The sequence below is a fragment of the Pleurodeles waltl genome, chromosome 8 (assembly GCF_031143425.1).
Source record: "Pleurodeles waltl isolate 20211129_DDA chromosome 8, aPleWal1.hap1.20221129, whole genome shotgun sequence".
NCBI lineage: Eukaryota > Metazoa > Chordata > Amphibia > Caudata > Salamandridae > Pleurodeles > Pleurodeles waltl.
Genome location: NC_090447.1, coordinates 1,352,420,880 through 1,352,447,490, shown reverse-complemented (window position 1 = coordinate 1,352,447,490; position 26,611 = coordinate 1,352,420,880). Strand labels below are relative to the sequence as shown.

The window sequence follows — 26,611 nt, the reverse complement described above, 5'->3', positions numbered from 1 at the left end:
TGTCACTATTCTCAGTAAGTGCAGTAAAGGTTTCTGCAATTTATACCTGAGTTCAGTTCCTGGTAACTACCGTACAGAGCAGACATTAAGCAGGCTTAATTTAAGAAAATATGTGAAGCATTTAGAAATACCAAACCAGTTCAAAAGTAAAAAACACAACACAATAAAAATTCCGCTCCAATTTATAAAAACAGAGAATATTTTAATGAACAAAATTAAATCATAACAACAAAAATCCAGTATGGCAAACCAGAAATATGAACTTTCAAACGTTTAAATAAAAATAGCTCTGAAAGCTGTTAAATACCAACTGCTGTGATCTTGCTGCACTCGACTGGTACTTAGGATTGCGACTTAAGGCTGACAGCGATGAAGTGCGGGTCAGATACAGAGAATAGGTTCATTCCAGTTGGAAGTTTTATCTCCTGATTTCGTTTCTGAAGTGGAAGTCAAAAATCTGCAGCAGTGCACGCCAGTAAATTGTGGCCGAGGTAGGTTCTATCAGTCAGGATAGCGGTTATGCGAAGTCCCTGTGAAGCTGTTGACTTTTGGTGGGAAAGCTCAGAGCAGGAGAAATTTAAAATTCACACCAAAGGAAGGCCTCTCCCCAGCTGGAGACTTTTGGCCCCTTCGCTATGAGATGATTTCTACCTTCGAACATAGTCACTTTTTTGGAGCTCAGATTTCTTAAGCAGGGCAAAACTAAAGCTGGAGCCAAACAGGGTTTCCTGAGGCCAGATACATTCTTTGTGACATCCCACTGAAACGGATCTGAAAAGCTCTGGGTTCAAGCAACCAGAATCTTTGGCCCAGTGGCACCTTTGTTGGATTGACTTGTTGACCCAGCATTATCCTGCCTCTCCCGACAAAAAGTCTTGCTAACATTTCTGAGTCCCAGATTTTAGGGATAAAAAAGGAAGAGTACACTCTTACACCAGCAAAGGGTTCCAGGACCTCAGGGGGAGCACTCGAAGGTCAGGACTCACTCCATCAGAAGCCGCTAGCATGGTCCAGCGCAGGTCCAGTTGGAACGGGTCAGCTGGGCTTTTCCAGGAAAGTGGCGCTTATTTAGCTTTTGTGTCTCTGTAGCTTAACAGGCGGTCAGCCAAATGACCTTTGGAGTCCACTTCTTAGTACTGGGAGTAAATGGGAACAGGTCTAACACTTAGGCCCTGATTCTGACTTTGGCGGGCGGCGGAGGCCGCCTGCCAAAGTCCTGCCGACAAATGACCGCACCGCGGTCAAAAGACCGCGGCGGCCATTCTTACATTTCCGCTGGGCCAGCGGGCGCTCTCCAAAAGAGCGCCCGCCGGCCCAGCGGAAATGCCCCTGCAACGAGGATGCCGGCTCCTGCAACGAGGATGCCGGTGGAGTTGCAGGGGTGCGACGGGTGCAGTGGCACCCGTCGCGATTTTCACTGTCTGCTCAGCAGACAGTGAAAATCATGGTGGGGCCCTGTTAAGGGGCCCCTGCACTGCCCATGCCTGTGTCATGGGCAGTGCAGGGGCCCCCAGGGGCCCCGCAGCACCCCCTACCGCCATCCTGTTCCTGGCGGGAGACCCGCCAGGAACAGGATGGCGGTAGGGGGTGTCAGAATCCCCATGGCGGCGGAGCGCGCTCCGCCGCCATGGAGGATTCTCCCGAGCAGCGGAAAGTCGGCGGGAGACCGCCGACTTTCCATTTCTGACCGCGGCTGAACCGCCGCGGTCAGAATGCTCGTCAGAATGACCCCCTTAGTGTTCTCACAGATCACAACATCAGAGGTGCAGTCCTTCTGTCTTCCACAGGTCTAGTCGTGTTCTGAATAGGGTGCCTAGGGGTTCCACATTTATGCCTGGTACTAGCCTGTGGATGGGGGGTGACTCCTGGCCCCTCCCTGAACAATAGGGAAACAGTTACCAGGAATAACCCTACCCACTTTTGCAGCAGTTTCTGCATGCTTTCCTGTAAACAATCCCAGAGAGCCCTTCTCCACCTAATTCCAACATGACAGAATCCTTTTCCCCTGTGCAGAGCTCCTGTGCCCACCTTAGAAGTGTGACTAGGGAAAGAAGCAACACCTTCTCTGAGGTCACTAAAAACTGGTTATGGGGAAAGCTCCTCTTCCACTGGGATTAATGTCTGGCTGGCGAGTTAGGCAAAAGGGAGACATACCCAGTGATGAGCTGCATCTACCAATGACAGAATAGGCATCCTTTGAACATATGCAGGGGGCTGGGCACTGCCTGTAGGCCAACCTGTCAAGTGAAGTTCAACCTCCTCCTCCACCACAACCTCCTTTTTGTCAAGACTATTTGGGAGACCTTTTTCTCCTGGTATGCCAGAGAGGTCCCCTAAGAAACCAGCGTTTTTCAAAACCTGTAGTGCCTGTCACAGGCATATGTCTGTGACAGACCCACACTTGGTTTGTTTGTGGTGTTTGGAGTAGAACCATGACACCAAGACCTTTGAGGACTGCTGTGCCATTAATGTGATGGTGCTGGGGGAACCTTCCATGAAGCTCCTCACTGCTCTACATTATGCTGTTGATACCAGTGGTACAGAAGGTCCCTGGATCGCTCGTGAGGCCACTCCTGATGATCGTCATCCCTGTCCAAGTCACCCGGTAAGTCCCACAAGTCCAAGAAGTTGACCCTATGTTCGACTTTACTATGGTGGTCCAAGTGCTTGAACAAGGGGCACAAATGACCACACCACTTGATGCTTTGTTCATCTCTGGAGCCTATGTCTGGGTCTGCTCTGCTGCTCCCAGAACTTCCTGAAGCCTGAGCAACAACTGCTCAAATCAAGGAGATTTATGAGGCCATGCATCTCAAATTTGGGTGACTCTACCTGTCTGATCACCTTTAGGACCCATGGATTCAGAAGGGGGCCCTACTGGATTCCTGTTGATGGGTCTGCACTCTGTGCCAATTGGGCCTCATGGTTCTGGTGCTGGATCCAGAGCGAGTCAATCTGCAAGACCATGACCCTCCCCAGAGGCCATTCCAGTGTCATTGTACCCAACCCCATTGTCATTCCCAATTCAGATACAGAGCTGGATTGATGCCGTTGGACGCTGACTCCGGCACAGGCTGGTACGTTCCCTTTAAGTCTCAGCCAGTGCCTTTTCCTTTTCATCGGCCCTTTAGAGAGAGACAATTGGGAGGGGTCTGAGCATCCCCCCTTCGACAAACCAGAGGACAACTGGTATGAAGAACTGGCCAATGCCTGTGGGTTAAACACTTCACCAGACACCGCCTTGGTCTCTCCGCCTAATGTGGCTACAAAGGAAAGAGCCTCCTTTGCAGTGGTGGTGGAGAGGGCTGCTAAAAGCCTGGACCTTCTGCTGCTCTCTGTGGCAGACAAGAACATCTTGACAGAGGTGCTTCAGCCTGGAGTCGCTCCCATGGAACCTCTCCTCAGATTCAAGAAGTCCTCACAGATGTCCTGCTTGAGGCCTGGTCCAACCCCTATATAAGAGCTCCTGTGTGCAGGAATATTTTCTCCCCGCCATCGCCCTATTCCTAGAGACCCTAGTTTCTTCACCCAGCATCCCACCCTAGAGCACTTGCTGCTCCAAGCAGCCACCTCCCAAGTTAACCCTGCACTTTCTCCACTGGATAGGGAATCCAAAACACTGGACACCCTTTGGTAAGACAATGTCTTCTTCCACCAGCCTAGCACTGGGGTTGATGAGCACCACATGCCTTTTGAGTTGATACACGCATTGCGTGTAATTTGGTTGCACAAGTGCTGTCTCAGGGGAGGCCCGAGTCGTACTCACCCAAACCATTTCTGATGAGCAAAGTGCAGCAAAGTTCACCATCAGATATGGACTGGACATGACCAACATGCTAGGCAGAGCGACTACATCCTCAGTGACACTCACGCCATCCCTGGCTGAAAACCACTGGCTTTTCAGGAGCATCCAGGCTTCCCCGATGGCCATGCCCTTTTTGGCAAGAAGGCAGAATCTGAGCTGAAGTGCTGTTAAAAAAAAAAAAAAAAAAAAAAAAAAAAGCAGAGCTATGCAGCTGGACTTAGATATGTGAACTGAGATGCTGCTTAATCTATTAGGGAGGTTAGCCATGTACAAAATGATGATCCTTCCACGCCTTTTGTATATCCTGCAGAATTGCCCCTTTTTGGTCCCAAATCAGTGGCTGGCCACCATTACTGTCAAAACATGTGACTTTATAAGGGCAGGCAAGCCTCCCAGGATCTCCTTTCCTAAGAGTGTTAGATTGACATTGGACAGAGGCCCGACCATGGCAGACATTCGCCTTTACTACTGGGCTGCACTTACGTTGGTGGCGAACTACTGGGCGCATGGAGGGTGGGAAAATCGGCCTTCAGGATGGAAATTGCATTGATAGGCCTGGATAGCCTCACAATGTTTTTATATGGGACGCCCATACCTCAGTCATACCCGGAGGTGACTAGGAGGGTGTTCCAGACCTGGAAGTCCTTGTTGCGCTAGATTGTTGCGACCGCATGGCCACACTGAAGATACCGCTCTGGATAGGCTGATCGCTGTTTCAGGCGACGCAACTGGAAGGCTATAGGGACTAGGATAGGTTAGGGATGTCGAAATTGGGCATTGAGTGGGAAGGATATAATCTAAAATCATTTGCAACCCTTCAAACAGAGTTCACTCTCCACAAGTCCCACTTTTACTCCTATCTCCAACTTAGACATACCTTGTATGGCCACTGGGATGCCCTCTCGGCACCCCCGGAATACAATCTCCTGGAAGCTTGGTTACTCCTGGAACCACTAGAGAAGGGAGGCATTTTGCAGGTGTAGAAAAGTAGAAAAGTAGCATCTTCCTAGCATAGTTACCCCCACTTTTTGCCTGGTGTCAGTGTTAAGACTGTAGTACACTGGGATCCTACTAACCAGGACACGAGTGTCAGTGTTTTTGCCTCTAAATTTGGTTTTATGGTAACTTTTACACCCCACAATTGGCATACTGGTGCACCCATGTAAGTCCCTAGTATATGGTACTTAGGTACTCAAAGCATTGGTGCACCAGGGGTCTCCCATGGGCTGCAGCATGTATTATAGCACCCATGCAAACTGTGCCTGCAGGCCGACCATTGCAGCCTGAGTGAAATGGTGCATGCACCTTTCACTTTAGATATAAGGCTCGCCTTGTATCACAGTCACTGCACTTGGACACTGTAAGTCACTCCTGTGGTAGGCTCTTCAGCCTAAGGGCAGGGTGCATAGTCCTGACACCCCTGCATGAGTAGAGGTGCCCCTACAAACCCCAGACTCAACTCCCTGGGCTTTGTAAGTGCAGGGAAGCAATTTTAAGGTATGTAGTGGACACTGGTCAACATGAGTAGTCCAATTACATAATGGCTTCACCGAACCTAGGCATGTTTGGTATCAAACATGTTGGAATCATGCAATTTCACCAATTTCAGTGTTATTTGCATGACACCATGTAGTGTGGGGACCCCCAGATCTGCCTGTACAGCTTTTCAGGGTCTGCATGCTGGCCTGCTCTGCTGCTGACCCCAGACACTATTCTGCCCTACTGCTGATGATCCTAACGCCAGCAGCGGAAGACAAAACAGCGATTTCCTGTAGGGGAGAGGTGTGACCACCTCTCCCTTAAAATGGGTGTTTATGGGCTGGTTTGGGGTGGCCTCTCAGTGCACTAGACTGCTTTGAAGGGCACTTTTCGTGCCTTCCTTGCATAAATCAGTTAGCACCAGTGCAAGAACCCCCGGTTACCGCTCTGGTGCGAAACCACACAAAGGACTGGGGAGTGACCACCCCCGCCCAGCTTCCCTTGAGGGTGGGTCCCTATATTCGTCGAGCAAGGCTCTACAAAATAACTTTCTGCAAACCTATCCTGCAACCTGGCCTCCGGAACCTCTTCTGGTCTGCCTTAGGAACTGAAACAAGACTCTATCCTGTTGGGAGGGCTCTCACTGCAATATTGTTTCTCCAGCTCATGCAAGAATTGTGCAACATCCATAGCTGTGCATCCTCCAGGGTCACAAGGACTCTGCACCAGGAAGCAAGGAGTCACCCCCCTGCATCCGTACGCACCTCCATGACAACGACCGGCTGGTGGATCCTGCTGTTCCATGGACATCAAGAAGGCTCTGCAACACAGGTGGTGGTTCTGTGGTCCCCTCCAGGTCCAACCTGTCTTCTGTCCAACCTGGAAGACGGTGGGTCCTTACTGTAGCAACTGGGAGGGAACCTCTGTGCACCACATCTGTTGCTGTTACCAACGCTTGTTGACTCTTCCTCCAGACCTTTGAGCTCCAAGAAGCCACTACAACTCCAAGATCAGCATCCACCCTGCCACTCCTGCAGCGTGGAACTCCTTCTGTGTTGTGCTGCTAAGGCCTCCCTGCGACTCCCTGTGCCTGCTACAGGTGGGTCCTCATGGGGGCTCTCACGATTCCTTCTGGCTCTCCTGCTTGCTGAGATGGGACGGTGAGGGGTATTGTGTGTGTGGTGTCTGCGTGTGTGCATGAATGTGTGCATGCGTGGTTGTATGCATGTCTGAATGTTGAAGTGAGTGCGTTTATGCATGTAAGTGTGTATGCCAATGTGAGTGTTGTGGTGAATGCATGTTTGTCTGCATGTGGGTATGCATACTTGAATGAGTGTATGAATGTTCAAAAGAAGGCATGTATGAATGTTGAAGTGGATGCGTGTCAGTGAATTAGTGTATGTAAGTGTAGGTGAATGAGTATGCGTGGTGCGTGTGGGTGTCTGTGCTTGTATGCGGGGTGGAGGAGAAGGCGCTGTCTCTGAAAGGGGGGTGGGGTGCTGTGGCTGGACGGAGGGTCTAGTGCTTGCTTGGTTGGGGTGTGGGAGTCATGCCTTTCCACCATGGTTTTTGTGGCGGTGCTATCGCCGTGGAAAGCATGGCGGAAAGGCAGCTCCTAATGCCGCCGCCGGTCTTCTGTGGAGCGCCGGATTTTGAGATGATCATCTCCGGCCTGGTGGTTCCGACCACCATGGCAGTATGAGTGGAGATGTGGCCGGTTGGCAGCGGCCAAACCACCACACTTATAATGTGGCGGTCTGCGCTGCCAGCCTGTTGGCGGTGGGACCACTACATTTACCCTGGCAGTCATAAGACCGCCAGGGTCTAAATGACCACCATAGTGTGCACAGAGTCCAGGGGTTCCCCAGAGGCTTAACAGAGGCTAAAGTAAATAATACTAGTGCTGTCTTTTGTGGTAGTGTGATCAAGCAGTTAGTCTTATCAGAGGGCATTGCAAAGCATTTGTTGTACACACAGACAATAGAATGAGCACACACTCAATGACTTAACTCCAGATCAATGTTTTGTTTTATAAAGCAAAAATATATTTTCTTAATTTATTTTTAGAGCCCCAAGATTCAAGTTGCAGGTAAGTAATTCAATAGTTTCGTAGTTCACACATATATCAATAGCACTTTGTTTGAAATCGATAAGTTAAACAGTTTTTGAAATATTTGCAATTATCTGTTTTAAAAGTTGACAGTGCAATTTTCAGAAACAGTTCCTGGGGGGGAAAAAGTTAGATTGATTTGTAGGTAAGTACAACACATACAGTTCCAGTCTCCAGGGGTAGGAAGTCCACAGGTCGGGGTTCAAGTTAACCCCAAACACCCACCCAACTTTGCAGAGGTTAAAGTTGAGGCAAAACTAACATGGGCTCCTATGGAGACTGGGGGCACTCGGAATCGACCTGCCTGCAAGTAAGTACCCGCAACTTCGAAGGGCAGACCTGCGGGAGGTCACAAGTAGGCACCAAACACACACCCTCAGTGGCAATCGGGTGGCCGGGTGCAAGGTGCAAACAAGGCATCGGGTTTCCAGTGATTCTCTATGAGGGAACCCCAAGGGTCACTCAGAGGCTGCAGGCGAGGTCTAGGGGGTCGTTTCGGGCAAACCACAGGCTGGACCGGGAGGAGGGCCACCTACTGAACATTGAGGTCGGGTTCTTTAAGGCCTGGGAGCTGCGGTGCAGTTGTCTTTTGGGTGTCGATATCTACGTCCGAAGCTTTCGCGGTCAGGGGGTCCTCGGGATTCCATCTGCAGGGGTCATTGTGGAGTGGTTGGGAGGTCAATCTAGGGTTGGCACTTGCTCAGAATCTCCTGGGGATCTTCTCTAGCTGGTTCGGCCACCTGGACACGGGCTGTGGGTGTCTGGTGCAGAGTGGTCAGGACTTACTCATTCAGAGTGATGCTGGAGTCCTTGGTTGTTGTTTCTTCTTGGACAGGGCCGCTGTCCACGGGAGTTCTTGGTCCTTTTGGGTGCAGGCCTTTGCTCTGGAGTTTGGCAGAGGTCACTGGTCCTGCTGGATGCGTCGCTGTTCTTGTGCAGGTTCTTTGAAACAGGATACAGGCCAGTACGGCTGGGGCCAAGTCAGTTGTCGTCTTCCTTCTCTGATGGGGTTTCAGCTATGCAGTCCTTCTTGTCAGGTCGCCAGGAATCTGATGACTTGGGTTAAGGAGAGCCCTTTAATCCTTGATTTAGAGGCGTTACAGGGGTCAGAGGGCAGTGAGGGGGGGAGAGTGTGCAACTCCACTAGCTGGAGTGCCCAGGGGCACTGTAACCCGAGGCTTGAGCCCTTGAGGCTCACCGCCAGTTGTTACAGTTCCTGCAGGGGGGAAGTGTGAAGCACCTCCACCCAGGACAGGCTTTTATTTCTGACCACATAGAGCACAAAGGCACTCACCCCATGTGGTCAGAAACTTGTCTGAAAGTGGCAGGCTGGGTCAAACCAGTCAGTCCTGCACTAGCAGTTTGGCTAACATACAGGGGGCTTCTCTAAGATGCCCTCTGGGTGAATTTTTCGATAAATCCCACACTGGCGTCAGTGTGGGTTTATTGTGCTGAGAAGTTTGATACCAAACTTCCCAGTATTCAGTGAAGCCGTTATGGAGCTGGAGAGTTCGTAATGACAAACTCCCAGACCATATACTCAATATGGCTACACTGCACTTACAGTGTCTAAGAATGGACTTAGACACTGTAGGGGCATATAGCTCATGCAGCTATGGCCTCATCTGTTGTATAGTGCACCCTGCCTTAGGGCAGTAAGGCCTGCTAGAGGGGTGACTTACCTACGCCACAGGCAGGGGTTTGTGTGCATAGCACCCTGAGAGGGGTGCCATGTCGACTTTGTATTTTTCTCCTCACCAGCACACACAAGCTGCAGGGGCAGTGTGCATGTGCTTGGGGGAGGGATCCCCCAGGGTGGCATAATACATGCTGCAGTCCTTGGGAACCTTCCCTGGCCACAGGGCCCTTGGTACCAAGGGGTGCCTTTTACAGGGGACTTAACTGTGTGCCATGGGTGTGCCACTTGTGAAAACAAAGGTACAGATTTTGGGAAAGAACACTGGTGCTGGGGCCTGGTTGGCAGGATCCCAGCACACTTTTGATCAAAGTTGGCATCAACATTAGGCATAAAGGTGGGGGTAACCATGCCAAAAGTGGCACTTTCCTACAGATACATCGCACTGCACCTATTTTACACCCAGACAGCTATGGAGAGTGAAGAGAATCCCTGCACCCATTTGCAAAAGGGACCAGGACAATACGGGGATGCCCGCCTCTCCAACGATACTTGCTTGCCATTTTGTATTCCTCTTTCTGACGTTCTGGGAGAAAGGATTACTTGTCTACCATGTCAGCTTTCTTGCACTTGCCGTTCCAACCTTCTTTATTCAAGTCACCTGTTGTGGCTCATTTCCTCAAGGGATTTTAACACCTGTTTTCTCCCAGGCCATTCATTATGCCCCAAAGGGACCTCAACCAGGTTTTAATGTTCTCAGATGAACACCCTTTGAGTGGCTGCACAACTGTTCAGTCTGGTTACTGAGCAGAAAAACAGCTTTTCTGGTGGTCATAACATTGGCTAGGAGGATTGGTGTTCTCAAGCACTCATTGGCCCTCATTCTGACCCTGGCGGTCTTTGACCGCCAGGGCGGAGGACCGCGGGAGCACCGCCGACAAGCCGGCGGTGCTCCAATGGGGATTCCGACCGCGGCGGTAAAGCCGCGGTCGGACCGGCACCACTGGCGGGCTCCCGCCAGTGTACCGCGGCCCCATTGAATCCTCCGCGGCGGCGCAGCTTGCTGCACCGCCGCGGGGATTCCGACCCCCCCTACCGCCATCCAGATCCCGGCGGTCGGACCGCCGAGATCCGGATGGCGGTAGGGGGGGTCGCGGGGCCCCTGGGGGCCCCTGCAGTGCCCATGCCACTGGCATGGGCATTGCAGGGGCCCCCGTAAGAGGGCCCCTACATGTATTTCACTGTCTGCTGCGCAGACAGTGAAATACGCGACGGGTGCAACTGCACCCGTCGCACATCTTCCACTCCGCCGGCTCGATTCCGAGCCGGCTTCATCGTGGAAGCCTCTTTCCCGCTGGGCTGGCTGGCGGTCTGAAGGAGACCGCCCGCCAGCCCAGCGGGAAAGTCAGAATTACCGCCGCGGTCTTTCGACCGCGGAACGGTAACCTGACGGCGGGACTTTGGCGGGCGGCCTCCGCCGCCCGCCAAGGTCAGAATGAGGGCCTCTGTGTCCTCTCTTTACATGACATTCATTCCAGACAAACAGGTTTTGATAACCCATGTTTCCTTCCTTCCGACGGTAGTGACACCTTTCCATATATGTTAAAATATCACCTTGCCTACATTCTGTTCTCCACCCCACAATTCTAAAGCTGTGGAGAGACCATCTGAACCCCAAAAGAGCGTTGTCATTCTACTTTGATCATACTAGAGAGTTTCAGGTGGACAATTAACTGTTAGAAGGGTATGTCAGGGCGATGAAATGGAAGACTGTTCAGAAATGAATCATATCACTATGGATAGTTCTCTGCATAAACACCTGCTACTCATTGTCCAAAAAGCAACCTCCTGAGGGGTTGCGTGCTCATTCCACCTCAGCCAAGGCTGTAACTACTGCCTTAACTCGCAGAGTCCCTGCCTTGGACATCTGCCAGGCAGCAGCATGGATGTCTTTGCACACGTTCACCAAACACTGTTGCCTGTTCAGTCAGGTCTTTCATGATTGGCATTTTGCCCATTCTGTCTGCCAAGACCTTTTTGGTCTTATCTGTTTGCAGACCCACATCTGGGGAGGTATTGCTTGGGTACCTACTCTAAGGTAAGGAATCTGGGGCTACAAATCTCTATCAGATAAACAAGTGATTTACAGTCAGTAATGTCTTATGTAGAAGAAACTAGCTGCAGCTTTCTTACCAACCCTCCCATCCTCCCTGCTCTGGAAATAGATTTCTGCATAGAGTCAATCGCATGAGGCCCATAGTGATGCACACCAATTCAGTATTCCTTGTCGTTCCGCCCTTCTGATGTGGAAAGGTCGCCAACATGAACTGATGTCAATGCGCTGGAGTGGCACCTATAGCGGCATCTGAGAGAGACTTCTAGCTGCAGACTCCCGTTCCTTGGAATTCTCCCTATGCATCAGACTGGATCCGGAAGACTTTATGTGAACAGTTTCCCTTTGTTCCGGTAGATGACCTCATCGGCTCTGCGTCTGTCGTTTGCGTTATCCGCGCTGGAATTGACCTAGCTGTACCCATGTAGGTGCCACACAGTTGGTCTGACGTCCGTTCTTTTCTTTTTGTGCCAGAACCTGTGCTGATCTGAAGAAGATCTACCCTTCAGTCGGTTTTTGACTGAAGTTTTTTGACATTTTGTTGACTATTTTTGAGATTTTCCTTCTGATGTTTCGAGGATGTCATCCAGGAAGATGGGTTTTAAGCCCTGTGGAGCCTGTCAGTGGCACTTGTTGGTGACAGATCTGCACCTCGTCTGTCTGTGGTGTTTGGAGCCCCTCCATGACCTGATGTCGTGCTCCGAGTGCTGGGCCATGCACCCAGAGGCTTGGAAGGAGCTGGTTAGCAGGAACCCAGTGCGCTTTCAGTCAGAAAGCATCAGTACTGGGGCAAAAAGTGGGGGTGACCTTGTCAAAAAGGGCACTTTGCTACAGTGGCTACGGAAGGGGCTTACAGCTGTGCCAATTCTCAGCCAGCCACCGTGCTGTGCATGCTTCCTTGCTTCTGCATGTACGAGGGCGCATGTGGGTCAGGTAGCCAGAAGTCTGGTCAGTACACCCCCCCCCCCCCAAATGCAGCAGCCTTCAAACCCTCCTAGTTTGCGCCTTTACCACTATGGGCACTGAGTTGGCAGCAGGATTTACCATCACCTGCCCCACTGGCAGTCCATAACATCGGTAGGTGGGTTTTGCAGATAGTTCGAAGGGGCTCTCCCCCCCCCCTTTGAGACTACCCCTCCACCCATGCTACCATCTTACAACTTGCTAATGGAGGATCATCTGTGCCTTCTCTGCAAGGAAGTCACAGCGCTCTCGCCCATGGGAGCCATAGAGAGGGTTCCGGTACCAGAAGTAGTCTGTGTTTGCTATACCCGCTACTTTCTGGTTCCCAAAAAGGGAAAGGGTCTTTGCCCTGTTCTAGATCTACTAGCCCTAAAACTTTTTCTCACAAAGGAGAAATTAAAAATGCTCACGTTGGCTCAGGTCCTGGACCCAGGAAACTGAATGGTAGCACTGGTTTTGCAGGACGCCTATTTACACATTTCTGCCCTGCCTGCCCATCGGAGCTGTCTGCAGTTTATGGTAGGCGGCAAGCATTTTCAATTTACTATGCTCCTCTTTGGCCTTACCAGTGTCCCTTGAGTGTTCACCAAAGTGATCACAGAGGTTGCAGCTCATCTGCATAGATGAGAAGTTCCAGTCTTATTGTATCTCGACAACTGGCTTTTGAAGGCATGCTTGCCACAGGCTGTTGTCTCCCACCTCTGGATTATGTTGAACCTCCTGCATTTGCTGACATTCACTATAAAGATGCCGAAGTCACACCTGACTCCCTCTACGATGCTTCTTTTCATTGGAGCTGTTCTGGACATGGTGCACTTTTGGGTTCATCCTCCCAAGCGACAAGTCGAGGGTAATCAGGCTACGATACAGATATTCAGCTTCTATCCTGGATTTCGGTTAGACTGACTCTGAGGCTGTTGGGACTCTTGCCCTCCTGCCTCCTGAAGTTTCAATGGGCGCAACATCAGGAGAATCTCTCTGACATAGTCAAAATCTTGGAGAGAACTGCAAAGGACCTGCAATGGTAGCTAACAAACCGCGATTGGATCAGAGGCAGACCCCTCACTCTTCCGCAATGAGATACGACACTCCTGGGATGGGGTGGCCACCTGGGAGAGTGGAGATCTGCAGCGGAATCCGGACAGCAACCTGCTGGAGCTCTGAGCAATGTGATTGGCATTGAAAGCCTTTGTACCCTCCATCAAGGGAAGGCTAGTGCCAGTGTTCACAGACAACACCACCACCATGTTGGTGGACAGCTGGTTGCAACCCTACCAAGGTTAAGCTCTAGGAGCTCTTGGCAGAGTATACAAAGGATCACCCTACTGAGGAGGAAGAATTACTCTCAGATGGAGGAAGAAGTTAGGGATCAGGAGAATGAACTTGCCCCTCCTAACTTAACTAAGGAGGACAGGGTCCCAGTGCCCCTGACTCCAAGGATAGTACTCACATGTTCTAGGTTCCTCTGGGAACATTGAGGGCAGCCTCGATGAAGAAGACCTCCGTTTAGCAAGGATGGCCAAAAGATTAGCTCTGGAGAGACAGCTCCTGGAAAGGGAAAGATCAGAAATGGGCCTTGCACCCATTAATGGTGCTGTTGTGTAGGTTCTCATTATCCTAATGAGACTACTGGATTCGGGAGGCAGAATCACCTGTGCTGCAGGGGACTGAGTGTGAACCCACACCATGTGACACCTGTCGGCCTAATCCGGGTTTGTTCCGGCTAACTAGCAGTGCCTCATCTCCACCCAAGAGCAGGGATGACTAGGGCAACTGGGTGCATGACATAACTGACTCCTCAGGGGAATCGTGGTCACTCAAATCTCATCTTTTTCTCTCAGTTACATTAGTCTCACGTATGCAAGGACAATCAGAGCCAGAGTGAAGTTCAATAAGGTTTTATTGAAGTAACTGCATCTTAGATAATAAAGCATGTATATCAAAATCTAGGACGATGAAGCACAATAAGATTACAATTGTGACAAGGAGAGTAAAACACAAGAATAACGATACCATATTGTCACTAGAGTTTATAAGGATAGTTCCTACCTAAGCTATGTTAGAGCACAGCATGTTAAGCTCTAATTTTGCCCTTCAGGTTCCCCCTGGGAAGACATCATCCCTCATACCTGAGCAAGAGGCCTGTAGTCCGCATAAGCAGCTGTAGCGAACCAATCAGTCGTGGTCATCTGGCTGGAATCTTCCTCTAACGTACATGGGTCAAAGTTGTGTTTTTATATTAAAAAAACTGATATTCCAAGAAAGGATACACATGTAAGAGTGTGTATGTTTAAGTGAACATTGGAGACAAAGCGTACCACTTTTGCCTGCAACCTATCTTACTGCAACCTTGAGAAAAGCACAGAGTGAAAGAAATGTCTTGTTTAAGAACGTAGTGCTGACCTAGGCGAAAAACAGCTAGATAGAGAAAATAAAACAAGACCGCAAATATGGCTAATGTTGAAACAAATTAATGAAGCTAAAATAAAACACATCTAGGTTAAAGTGCACAGCGGCAGGCCTAGTTTGCTAAAATAATGTGCATACAACTATAGCTAAAATGGCTACACAACAGTGGCAGAAATGTAATTCTTAGGGACAGAGACCACTCTGACACCCCTAAAACCCGCAAAGGGATTGTCCCCAAGTATGAAGAAGGTAATGAGATCAACAAGTGGTTCACAGCCTTTGAGAGGGCTTGTATAACCAGAAAATTGAAAAAGTCCCACTGGGAAGCTCTCTTGTGGGAACTGTTCACTGGTAAGTGTAGGGATAGATTCCTCACACTCACTGCTGCAGATGCTGAATCCTATGATCACATGAAGCCTACCCTGATTGAGGGCTTTGGATTCACCACTGAGGTGTATAGAATTAGGTTCAGGGGGGGTCACAAAACTTGAGCCAGTCCTGGATTGATTTTGTAGACTATTCACTGAAAACACTAGATGGTTGGATAACTGGCAGTGGAGTGCATGACTATGATGGGCTTTATGATTTGTTTATTAAAAAACATCTTTTAAGTTACTGGTCCAATGACAAGTTGCATCAATATCTGGTAGACCTAGTTCCAATCTCTCCCCAAGCATTGGGAAAGGAGGCAGATCATTGTGTCACAACTAGGGTGACCAAGACTTCCACAGTGGGTGACCAAAAGAAAGGGGTCACAAAGCCTCCCCAAGGGAAGGGTGGTGAGATACCTAAGGATAAAAGTAAAGAGTCTTCTAAGGGCCCCCAAAAACCTGAGAAAGAGGGTGAACTTGAGCCTCTTCACAATCTTCACATGGGTACAAGGGTAAAAACTTTGATCCCAAAAAGGCCTGGTGTTTCAACTGTAGGCAGAATGGATACCAAAGTGGAGATGTGGCCTATTCCAAAAAGAATTCCCCTAGTACTGCACCACCTAGCACTGGTATAGCTTGACTCCTGGTGTTATCAACAGTCTGCTTAAAGTAAATCAGGGTTCACACTGACGCTACTTTAGTTTCTGAGGGTAGAGTAGATGTTGCCACTCTTGCCTACTGCCCCCTAATATAAACAAATTCAGACAGCATCCCTTGATTAATGGGACTAAGCTAGAAGCCCTGAGGGATACAGGTGCCAATGTTACCATGGTGACAGAAAAACTGGTTTCCCCAGGACAGTATCTGGGTGGACAATCATATCCAGTCACCAGTGTTGACAATGTAACTAAGGTCCATCCCATGGCTATGGTGACATTGGAATGGGGAAGGGTTACTGACCTGAAACAGGTAGTGGTCTTTTCTGCAATCCCAGTTGAATGTCTGCTATTGAATGACCTGGAGTTCTCAGCTTGGGCTGAGGTAGTACTCAAAACCCATGCAACCATGCTGGGAATCCCTGGGATGGTGTGTGCGAAGGCTAGATCACAGAGCCGGGCACAGGGTGAAAAAGAAGTGTTGGAATAATGGCCTAACCTTCCAAGAGAAAGGGCAGAAAGACTGAGGGATCAACTTCTGTCCAGCAAAAAGCACAAGATTCCTCTTCTCAGGAAGAAGTCTTATCTTCCTCTGAGGGAACTGAGCCCATGGAACTTGATCCTTATCAGGTAGAGCTCTTGAGCCCAAGGGGACCCTCTAGGGACCAGCTGTGCCAGGGATAGAGAATTTACCCCACTCTTGAAGGCCTGTCATAGTAAGCAGCTGCATAGGAGAAGGGAGATGTCAGTAGCTCCCACAGGGTCTATTAGGATGAAGGACTCCTATACACTGCAACCAGAAGAGTGGTAGCGCCTCAGCAGTTTAGAGAATTAATCCTTACGTTAGCCCATGCCATCCACCCAACTGGGCATCTGGGTCAAACTAAAACTTTGAATAGGCTAGTTCGCCATTTCTTTTGGCCCAAAATGCCTCAAAAGGTGAAGGCGTTTTGCAGCTCCTATATCACCTGCCATGCCAGTGGTAAGGCAGGTGACCACCTAAAGGCCCCCTAATTCCACTATCAGTGGTGGGGGTTCCCTTTGAAAGGATTGGTGTGGACATAGTGGGTCTCTTGAAACACCCACAGCCTTAGGAAACCAATACATACTGGTAGTAGTGGATCATACTACCAGGTATCCTGAAGCAATACCCCTTAGGTCTACTACAGCTACTGCACTAGCCAAAGCTCTTATTGGTATCTTTACCAGGGTAGGGTTTCCAAAAGAGATGGTTTCTGACAAAGGTGCCAACTTCATGTCAGCTTACCTAAAACACATGTGAAATTAGTATGGGGTGACTTACAAATTCACCACACCATACCACCCACAAACCAATGGACTTGTTGAAAGATTCAACAAGACATTGAAGGGCATGATCATGGGGCTCCCTGTAAAACTCAAAAGGAGATGGGATGTTCTCCTGCCATGCTTGCTTTTCCCCTAAAGAGAGGTGCCAGAAGGGAGTAGGGATTTCCCTCTTCGAACTTCTGTAAGGGGACCACTTGCACTTGTGAAGGAGGGTTGGGAGAGACTCTCCACGAGCCTAAGCAAGATGTGGTGGACTATGTGCTTGGCCTCCGCTCTAAGATGGCAGAGTACATGGAAAAAGCATCCAAAAATCTTGAGGCCAGCCACCAGCTCCAGAAGCAGTGGTATGACCAAAAAGCTCCACTGCTAGGGTTTAAACCAGGGCAGAAGGTATGGGTTCTGGAGCCTGTGGATCCCAGAGCACTTCAGGACAAGTGGAGCGGCCCCTACCTTTTCATAGAAAAGAAAAGTGAGGTCACCTACTTGGTGGACCTGGGCACTAGCAGGACACCCAAAAGGGTGATCCATGTGAACCACCTCAAGCTATTCTGTGACAGGGCTGATGTAACCATGTAATAGCTACTGATGAGGAACAGGAAGCAGAGAGTGAACCTCTTTCAGGCCTCCTCTCTCACAACCCTAAAGATGGGTCTACTTAAGACACCCTCGCTGCCCAACAGCAGGCTGACTGCAGCCAAGTCCTGCAGCAGGATGCAGAGCTCTTCTCCTTAACCCCTGGACAGGCACACCTGTGCACCCATGATGTGGACACAGGAGACAGCTTGCCTGTGAAATCCATGATCTGTCGACAGTCTGATCAAGTTAAGGAGAGCATCAAAGTTGAAGTAAACAAGATGCTGGATTTAGGCGTTATTGAACCCTCTGACAGTCCCTGGGCTATCCCAGTGGTCTTAGTCCCCAAACCCTATCTGCTGGGTGGAAAGAAAGAAAGGAGGTTATGTGTGGATTACAGAGGTCTCAACTCTGTCATCAAGGCAGATGCTCACCCTGTTCCAAGGGCTGATGAGCTGATAGACAAATTATGTGCAGCAAGGTTTCTCAGTGCCTTTGACTTAACTGCAGGGTACTGGCAAATTCACACGGCACCAGGAGCACAATGTAAGACTACATTCTCAATACCTGATGGGCAATATCAGTTTACTGTTATGCCCTTTGGTTTAAAGAATGCTCCTGCCACCTTCCAAGGGTTGGTGAATCAAGTCCTTGCTGGCTTGGAGTCCTTCGGTGCAGCATATCTAGATAAAATTGCTGTCTTTAGCTCCTCCTGGCAAGATCACCTGGTCCACCTGGGGAAGGTTTTGCAGGCTGTGCAATCTGCAGGCCACACTATCAAGACATCTAAATGCCAGATAGGGCAGGGCACCGTTGTATACGTGGACCACCTTGTAAGTGGAGGCCAAGTACAACCCTTACTGCCCAACATCCAGACAATTCTGGAGTGGGAAGCTTCGAAAACCTAGTCTCAAGTCAGGGCATTTCATTGGCTTGACTGGTTATTACAGGAGATTTGTGAAGGGTTATGGATCAATAGTGACACCCCTCACAGAACTGACCTCTAAGAAGATGCCCAAAAAAGTAAACTGAACTGTTAGTTGTCAAAAGGCCTTTGACACCCTGAAGCAGGCAAGTGCTTAGCACCAGTTCTCAAAGCTCCAGACTACTCTAAGCAGTTCATTGTGTTGACAGATGGCTTTGAACATGGGATAGGAGCAGTCTTGTCCCAAACCAATGATGATGGCCATTGGTGCTCACTTTATTGTTCAAACTGGCCACAGACCTCTCAGACGACTAATGTAAATGAAAGGTGAGAACCCTAAACTTTTTAGGTGGTCCATCTCCCTACAAGGAATGATCTTTACAGTGGAGCATAGACCTGGTACTGCCTATGCCAATGCAGATGGCCTTTTCAGGTTTTTCCACTTAGACAATGAAGACTCTCTTGGATAATTTGTGTCTCATGCTCTTTCGCTTGGGCGGGGTTGTGTAGGAAAGTGCCCCTTTTGGCATGGTTAACCTCCCCCCCAACACACTTTTTGTCTGATGTTGATGCTGAATTGACTGAGTCTGTGCTGGGATCCTGCTAACCAGACCCCAGTCCAGCACCAGTGTTCTTTCCCTTAACTGTATCATTGCTCCACCCCTAGCACACAGCTAACTCCATTGTAAAATTTACCAGTGGTATCAAGAGCACTGTGACCATGGAGAGTCCCTAAGGGCTGCAGCATGCATTGTGCCACCCTAAGGGACCCCTCACCAAACACATGCACACTGCCATTGCAGATTGTGTGTGCTGATGGGGAGAAAAAGGTAGTCGACATGGGATCCCTCTTGAGGTGCCATGCCCACAAACCACTACCTATGACATAGGTAAATCACTCCTCTAGCAGGCCTTACAGCCCTAAGGCCAGGTGCACTATACCACAGGTGAGGGCATAGCTTCTTGAGCATTATGTCCCTACAGTGTCTAAGTCCATTCTTAGACACTGTGGGGGTCATTCTGACCCCGGCGGTCTGAGACCGCCGGGGCCAGAGTCGGCGGGAGCACCGCCGACAGACCGGCGGTGCCCCGCAGGGCATTCTGACTACGGCGGTTCGTCCGCGGTCAGACAAGGAAAACCGGCGGTCTCCCGCCGGTTTTCCGCTGCCCTTGGAATCCCCCATGGCGGCGCAGCTTGCTGCGCCGCCATGGGGGATTCTGACACCCCCTACCGCCATCCTGTTCCTGGCAGTTCGCCCGCCAGGAACAGGATGGCAGTAGGGGGTGCCGTGGGGCCCCTGGGGGCCCCTGCAGTGCCCATGCCAACGGCATGGGCACTGCAGGGGCCCCCGTAAGAGGGCCCCACTGTGTATTTCAGTGTCTGCAATGCAGACACTGAAATACGCGACGGGTGCAAACTGCACCCGTCGCACCCCTGCATCTACGCCGGCTCAATTCTGAGCCGGCGTCCTCGTTGCAGGGGCATTTCCTCTGGGCCGGCGGGCGCTCTTTTGGAGAGCGCCCGCCGGCCCAGAGGAAATGTCTGAATGGCCGCCGCGGTCTTTTGAATGAGCCCCTGTAAGTGCAGTGTGGCCATATTGAGTACATGGGCTGGGAGTTTGTCATTACAAACTCCGCAGCTCCATGATGGCTTCACTGAAGACTGGTAAGTTTGGTATCAAACTTCTCAGCACAATAAACCCACACTGATTCCAGTGTGGGATTTATTGTAAAATGCACACACAGGGCATCTTAGAGTTGCCCTCTATATTTACCCAACCCTTTAGTGCAGGACTGACCAGCCTTTGCCAGCCTACCGCTAACAGACAAGTTTCTGACTCCATGGGGTGACAGCCTTTGTGCTCTCTAGGGTCAAAAACAAAGCCTGCTCTGGGTGGAAGTGCTCCCCCTCTCAGAACACACACAGTAACTGTAACACTTGGCGGGGCACCTCAATGGCTCAGGCCTCCTGTTACAATAGCCCAGGGCACTCCAGCTAGTGGAGATGCCCGCCCTCTGGACCAAGCCCCACTTTTGGCGGCAGGCCTGGCAGGGAAATTAGGAAAAACGAGGAAGAGTGATCACTTGACCTGGGACCAGCCCTAAGGTGTCCATAGCTGGAGTGACCCCCTCTTTGCAGAATCCTCCATCTTGTTTTGGAGGATAGGACCAATAGGGGTATAAATTTGCCCCTCCTCCCCTATGAGTGGGCACAGGAAGGGTGTAGCCACTCTCAGGGACAGTAGCCATTGGCTAATACCCTTTGCCCCTGTAATGCCCATAAATCTAGTATTTAGGGGCACCCCTCAACCTTGCTCACCAGATTCCTGGTGATGTCAAGAAGAAGAAGAAAGACTGCCTAGCCGACCCCAGCAGTGAAGATCCCAGGTGACAACTGACTTGGCCCCAGGCCTACTGGCCTGTCTGCACCTTCAAAGACCCCTGCTTCAAGAAGGTGACGCATCCTGCAGGACCAGCAACCTCCACAAACCCCTAGAGGACTGCCTGACCAGCAGAGGACGAAGAACTCCCAAGGACAGCAGCCCTGCCCTGAAATAAAACACCAAAAGGACTCGAACCACCCCGGATCTGCGAGCCCTGCCCACGCTGCTCCTGATGCCCGCGGGCAGAGTCCAGGTGGCCTACTGGTCCAGAGACGGTCCCCAGGCGATTGTGACCTCGAGTCCATCCTGGGTTGACCCCTCTTGGCTAACACAATGACGCCTGCAGCCTGAATCTAGAGGAACCCTTTGACTGCGACTGGATCTGGTGAAGATTCCCGACGCCCAAGGAGACCCCTACACCCACAGCCCTCTGCTTGGGGAATCCGACCTGGTCCAGCATTATCCAGCAGGCGCCTCACCTGGCTGTCTAGCCTTTGGTTTCCTAGAACCGACCCCCTGGGCCCAGCCTGCAGCATCTTTTGTGACCCCCCGGGGTCACCCTTTGTAAAGCATTGGGCACCCAGCTCTATGTTTGCATCCTGTACCCGGCCGCCCCTGTGCAACTGGGGGTGTGTGTTAAGTGTGCTCCTGTGGCTCCCCCCAGTGCTGACCTAAACCACCCAGGCCTGGCCTGAACTTTTACCTGGCGACCGCTTAACACTCGAAGACTGGATACCCCCCTCCCCGGAATCTATTGACTCCTATGAAAAATTGCATTGTCAACTTTTGAAACAGAAAAGTGTTACCTGTAAATTGCTTTATCTGCAAAAATCAAACTAAGTACATTTGATACGTTTGATACCTAATAACAAATGTACTTACCTGAAACAAAGCTCTTCTGGTACTAGTAGCAAAGTAACACAATATATTTTTGCTGTAGAAAAACAATTGTCCTGGAGTTAGTCATTGAGTGTGGGCCTAATGTCTTGACTGTGTGTGTGTAACAAATGCTTTGCACCACGCTATGTTAAGCCTAAACAAGAACATTAGTATTATCTTCTTTATCCTCTGTTAAACCTCTGGGAAACCCCTGGACTACGTGCACACTATACCTCACTTTGGTATAGTATATACAGAGCCAGCTTCATCCATCTTTCTGAAGATGTACTTTTCATTCTCCCTTTTGCCAAGTAGGGCTCTGCTGTGGGCACTGTTAAGGGCTATTTAACTGCCTTTTCTGACTTCTTGCGATTGCCTGATCAACTATCCTTGTTCAGGTCCCCTACTGTATATAATTTCCTTAAAAGTCTTACTCATCTGTTTCTCCTTCTCCATTCATTATGCCCCAATGGGACCTTAATTTGGTTCTAACATTTTTAATGTGTGCTCCTTTCAAGCCTCTCCACAATTGTCCCCTCAGGCTTCTCACAATGAAAACAGCTTTTTTTGTGGCATTGACATCTGATTGTCGAGTGAGTGAGCTGCAGGTCTGATCATCCAAGCTGCCTTACCTTTCTATATTTTTAGACAAAGGGGCCTCTGTTCTACCAGAAGTGGTCACACCTTTTCACGTAGGCCTGTCAAATCACCCTGCTTACTTTTTTACGCACCCCTCATCCTTTTAAGGAAGAGGAGAGACTCCTCTCTCTGGACTGAAAAACAGCACTGGACCTTACCCAAGACTTCCTGGTGGATGACCTCTTTGTGGGGTCTGTGGGTGCGAAGAAAGGTCGGGCAGCTCAGAAACAAACTCTCTGTTGGGTCGTACTCTCCAACAAGATCTGCTACGCACTGGCCAAGAAGCAACCTCCTGAAGGTTTGTGAGCTTATTCTACCAGAGCTAAAGCTGTGATCACTGCATTAGCACGCAGAGTTCCGGTCTTAGACATCTGCCAGGCAGCAACGTGACCATCTCTGCACACGTTTACCAAGCATTATTGCCTAGACAGTCAGGTCCTTAGGGGTGGGCACTTAGGCGGTCATTCTGACCTTTGCGGACGGCGGAGGCCGTCCGCCAAGGTACCGCCCTCGGAACACCGCACCGCGGTCGAAAGACCGCGGCGGTGATTCTGACATTTGCCCTGGGCTGGCGGGCGGCCGCCAAAAGGCCGCCCGCCAGCCCAGGGCAAATCAACCTTCCCACTAGGATGGCGGCTCAGAATTGAGCCGGCGGAGTGGGAAGGTGCGACGGGTGCAGTTGCACCCGTCGCGTATTTCAGTGTCTGCTGGGCAGACACTGAAATACTCTTTGGGGCCCTCTTACGGGGGACCCTGCCGTGCCCATGCCGTTGGCATGGGCACGGCAGGGGCCCCCGGGGGCCCCGCGGCACCCCCTACCGCCATCCTGTTCATGGCGGGAGAGCCGCCATGAACAGGATGGCGGTAGGGGGTGTCTGAATCCCCATGGCGGCGGAGCGCGCTCCGCCGCCATGGAGGATTCAGACGGGCAGCGGAAAGTCGGCGGTAGCCCGCCGGCTTTCCGCTTCTGGCCGCGGCTGTACCGCCGCGGTCAGAATGCCCGGCGGAGCACCGCCAGCCTGTTGGCGGTGCTACCGCCGACCTCCGCCCTGGCGGTAATTACCGCCAGGGTGAGAATGAGGCCCTTAGTCTGTTCGGTCCTGCAGGACTTTCTCATTCAAAATTGTTTTCCAGGCCCACCTCTGGGAATGCTATTGCTTGAGTGTCTATTCAAAGATAAGGAACCTGCAGTTAGAAGTCTCTATCAGATGAACAAGCCAATTTCCTTTGGTACCACCTTATCTGGTTGAGACTATATCTAGCTGCAGATTCCTTACCAACCCACCCTTCCTCCCCACTCTACAAACAGATTTTTAGGGATGGACCAGTGGTCAGTATTCTGCATGGCTCTGCTCTTCCGGTGTGGATAGTTGTAAAAAGAAACTGACATTGGTATGCCTGGGTGGCGCCTATATAGGTTCCCGGGACATCACTTCCAGCACGGACAAAGCCAAACGACAGATGCGGAGCCAAACTATGCCACCCACTAGAACGCAGGCGTACTGCTCACAAAAAATCTTCCTTATCCAGCCCGACACCTGGGGAGAATTCAAAGGTAAGGAATCTACAGCTAGATATAGGCCCTCATTCTGACCCTGGCGGTCGGTGATAATGCGGCGGCCAAGCCGCCAACAGGCCGGCGGTCCAAAATATGCAATTCTGACCCTGGCGGGAACCGCCAACACAGCCCGCCGCATTAACACTCCGCCCGCCACGGCGGAACAAACAAACAGCGCGGCGGTCCCCGCCAACAGCCAGGCGGCAGACAATGTACCGCCCACCCTAACACGACCCACCAATCCGCCACCTTTTCCGGGGCGGGAGCACCGCCGATAAAAACACGGCGGAAACAGACTACGAACGGGAAAACGCTCACCTCTACGCACTCCACGCGAGATTCCGGCAGTATGGAACCCGAGCTGCAGGTCATCCCCGCACTCCTATACCTGCTCATATACCAGGAGCACGCCCGGCGGCGCGGAAGACATCGGTGAGTACTGCACCTACGACACAGGGGAGGGAAAAGATTACCGGCACACACCCACCCACCCACACCCACTACAACACACACATCAATGCATTCCCACAGATCACTGTCACAACCCACAAACCTCCCCCCCCCCCCGAAATAATGCAAAGACCAAAAGAAGAGATCATAAACGGGCAGATATATTGAAATATGGACACCAGTAATCCCAATAAATAAATAAACTATGTACAAAATATATACAGCTACTAAATGTAGTCCAACCACTGTCCGTGGACCACAGGGGTCCTGTGCAAAGGGGAAAGGCCCAGTCCCACGACAAGAACTCCACGGAGAGAACACTGCAGGGGCATCAGAAAGAAAATAGGACAGGCACCTCAGGGGGAAGGGAAGGGGGGGCACCTCAGCCACTTGAGTACACGACGCCAGATCCACGAGGGGACTCCATGACCACTGAGCCATCCTGGGGAGTGCAAAGCCACAGTCCATACAGTCCATACAGTGGGTGGCCTGCCCACTGGGCCATCCTGGGGAGTGCAAAGCCACAGTCCATACAGTCCATACAGTGGGTGGCCTGCCCACTGGGCCATCCTGGGGAGTGCAAAGCCACAGTCCATACAGTCCATACAGTGGGTGGCCTGCCCACTGGGCCATCCTGGGGAGTGCAAAGCCACAGTCCAAACAGTCCATAACAGACCCCACTGCCACTGGAGGAGGCATGTTGGCCAGAGGACATCCTGCAGCCCTGCCCGAGATAGATCCTGCCCTGCCACGTCTGCCAAAGGGCCAGCGGTTCTTGCCTGGAAGGGCCCAGTTCAGCGCCTCTTGCCTTGAAGGGCCCAGTTCAGCGGGTCTTGCCTTGAAGGGCCCAGTTCAGCGGTTCTTGAGACGGCGGGGCCCAGCGGAGCGGTGCTTGAGACGGCGGGGCCCAGCAGAGCGGTGCTTGAGACGGCGGGGCCCAGCGGAGCGGTGCTTGAGACGGCGGGGCCCAGCGGAGCGGTGCTTGAGACGGCGGGGCCCAGCGGAGCGGTGCTTGAGACGGCGGGGCCCAGTTCAGCGGTTCTTGAGACGGCGGGGCCCAGCGGAGCAGTGCTTGAGACGGCGGGGCCCAGTTCAGCGGTTCTTGAGACGGCGGGGCCCAGTTCAGCGGTTCTTGAGACGGCGGGGCCCAGCGGAGCGGTGCTTGAGACGGCGGGGCCCAGTTCAGCGGTTCTTGAGACGGCGGGGCCCAGTTCAGCGGTTCTTGAGACGGCGGGGCCCAGCGGAGCGGTGCTTGAGACGGCGGGGCCCAGTTCAGCGGTTCTTGAGACGGCGGGGCCCAGTTCAGCGGTTCTTGAGACGGCGGGGCCCAGCGGAGCGGTGCTTGAGACGGCGGGGCCCAGTTCAGCGGTTCTTGAGACGGCGGGGCCCAGCGGAGCGGTGCTTGAGACGGCGGGGCCCAGTTCAGCGGTTCTTGAGACGGCGGCCGGTCTATGGCCAACTGCTCATTGCCTGGTGGTGCCCTCCTGGGCAGCGGGGATGGTGCTCCTTCAATGCCCACCTGGGCTGTGGGTGGTGGGGCCCTCCTGGCCAGCTGGGCTGGGTCCTCCCTGGGCAGCGTTTATGGGGGTGGTGGGCTCCTCCTGGGCAGCAGGCCTGCTGCCTGACCTCTCCGACTTGCTGCCCTTGCCCTCCTTAGTCGGGAGTCTGTGGCCCTTTCCTCCCTTTGGAGCTGTGGCTGGTGACTGTCTCTGGGTGGTGTCCGGGGGGGATGTAGAAGCCGGGCTCCTGCGGCGCCCCTTCCGCCTTCTGCTCCTCTTCCCAGGGGGTGGGCTGGCTGTCCCCTTGCTGCTGGGCGAAGATCCAGACATGCGGGCTGGTGGGCTCCAATACCCCTGCACCCTTGTCAAGGGGGCTGCAGGGCTGGTGGTGGCTGAGGTGCTCTTCTTACCCCGACGAGAAGGAGGGGGGGGCTCAGGGTCAGGAAAGAAGTTAGCAGTGGCGAGGAAGAGTTTCTTGGGACAATGGAGAGTGGTAGGTACAGTGGGAATGGGAGTGGAGGGAGAGGATGTGGTTGTAGGTGAGTCACGTTTGCTGTCTTTGGGTGCAGGTGCAGGAGGGATAGGCTGTCGTGAGGTGGATGGCTGTTGGGTGGGTGGGTGGCTGCGTTTGTGTGGTGTGGAAGAGGGTGTGACACACAGTGGGAGAGGACACAGGGGACGTGTAAATGGCAGTGGGGGTGGTGACTGCACGTGTGCGGACTGGACTGGAGGGTGTGCTGGTGATGGAAACACTGGCTGATGGTGAGGTGAATGGAGGTGTGAGTGTAGACGTCACAGGGAGGGAGGAGGGAGACGAGGAGGTGGGGGTCACAGAGGTGGTAGTGACTGTTGGC

General features: G+C 51.8%; 1 protein-coding gene across 2 annotated transcripts in view; it reads left to right on the top strand.

Moving 5' to 3' along the window:
- DYNC2H1 (dynein cytoplasmic 2 heavy chain 1) overlaps positions 1 to 26,611 on the top strand; it is a 1,541,159-nt gene that overhangs the window by 343,317 nt on the left and 1,171,231 nt on the right. The window lies entirely within an intron of this gene.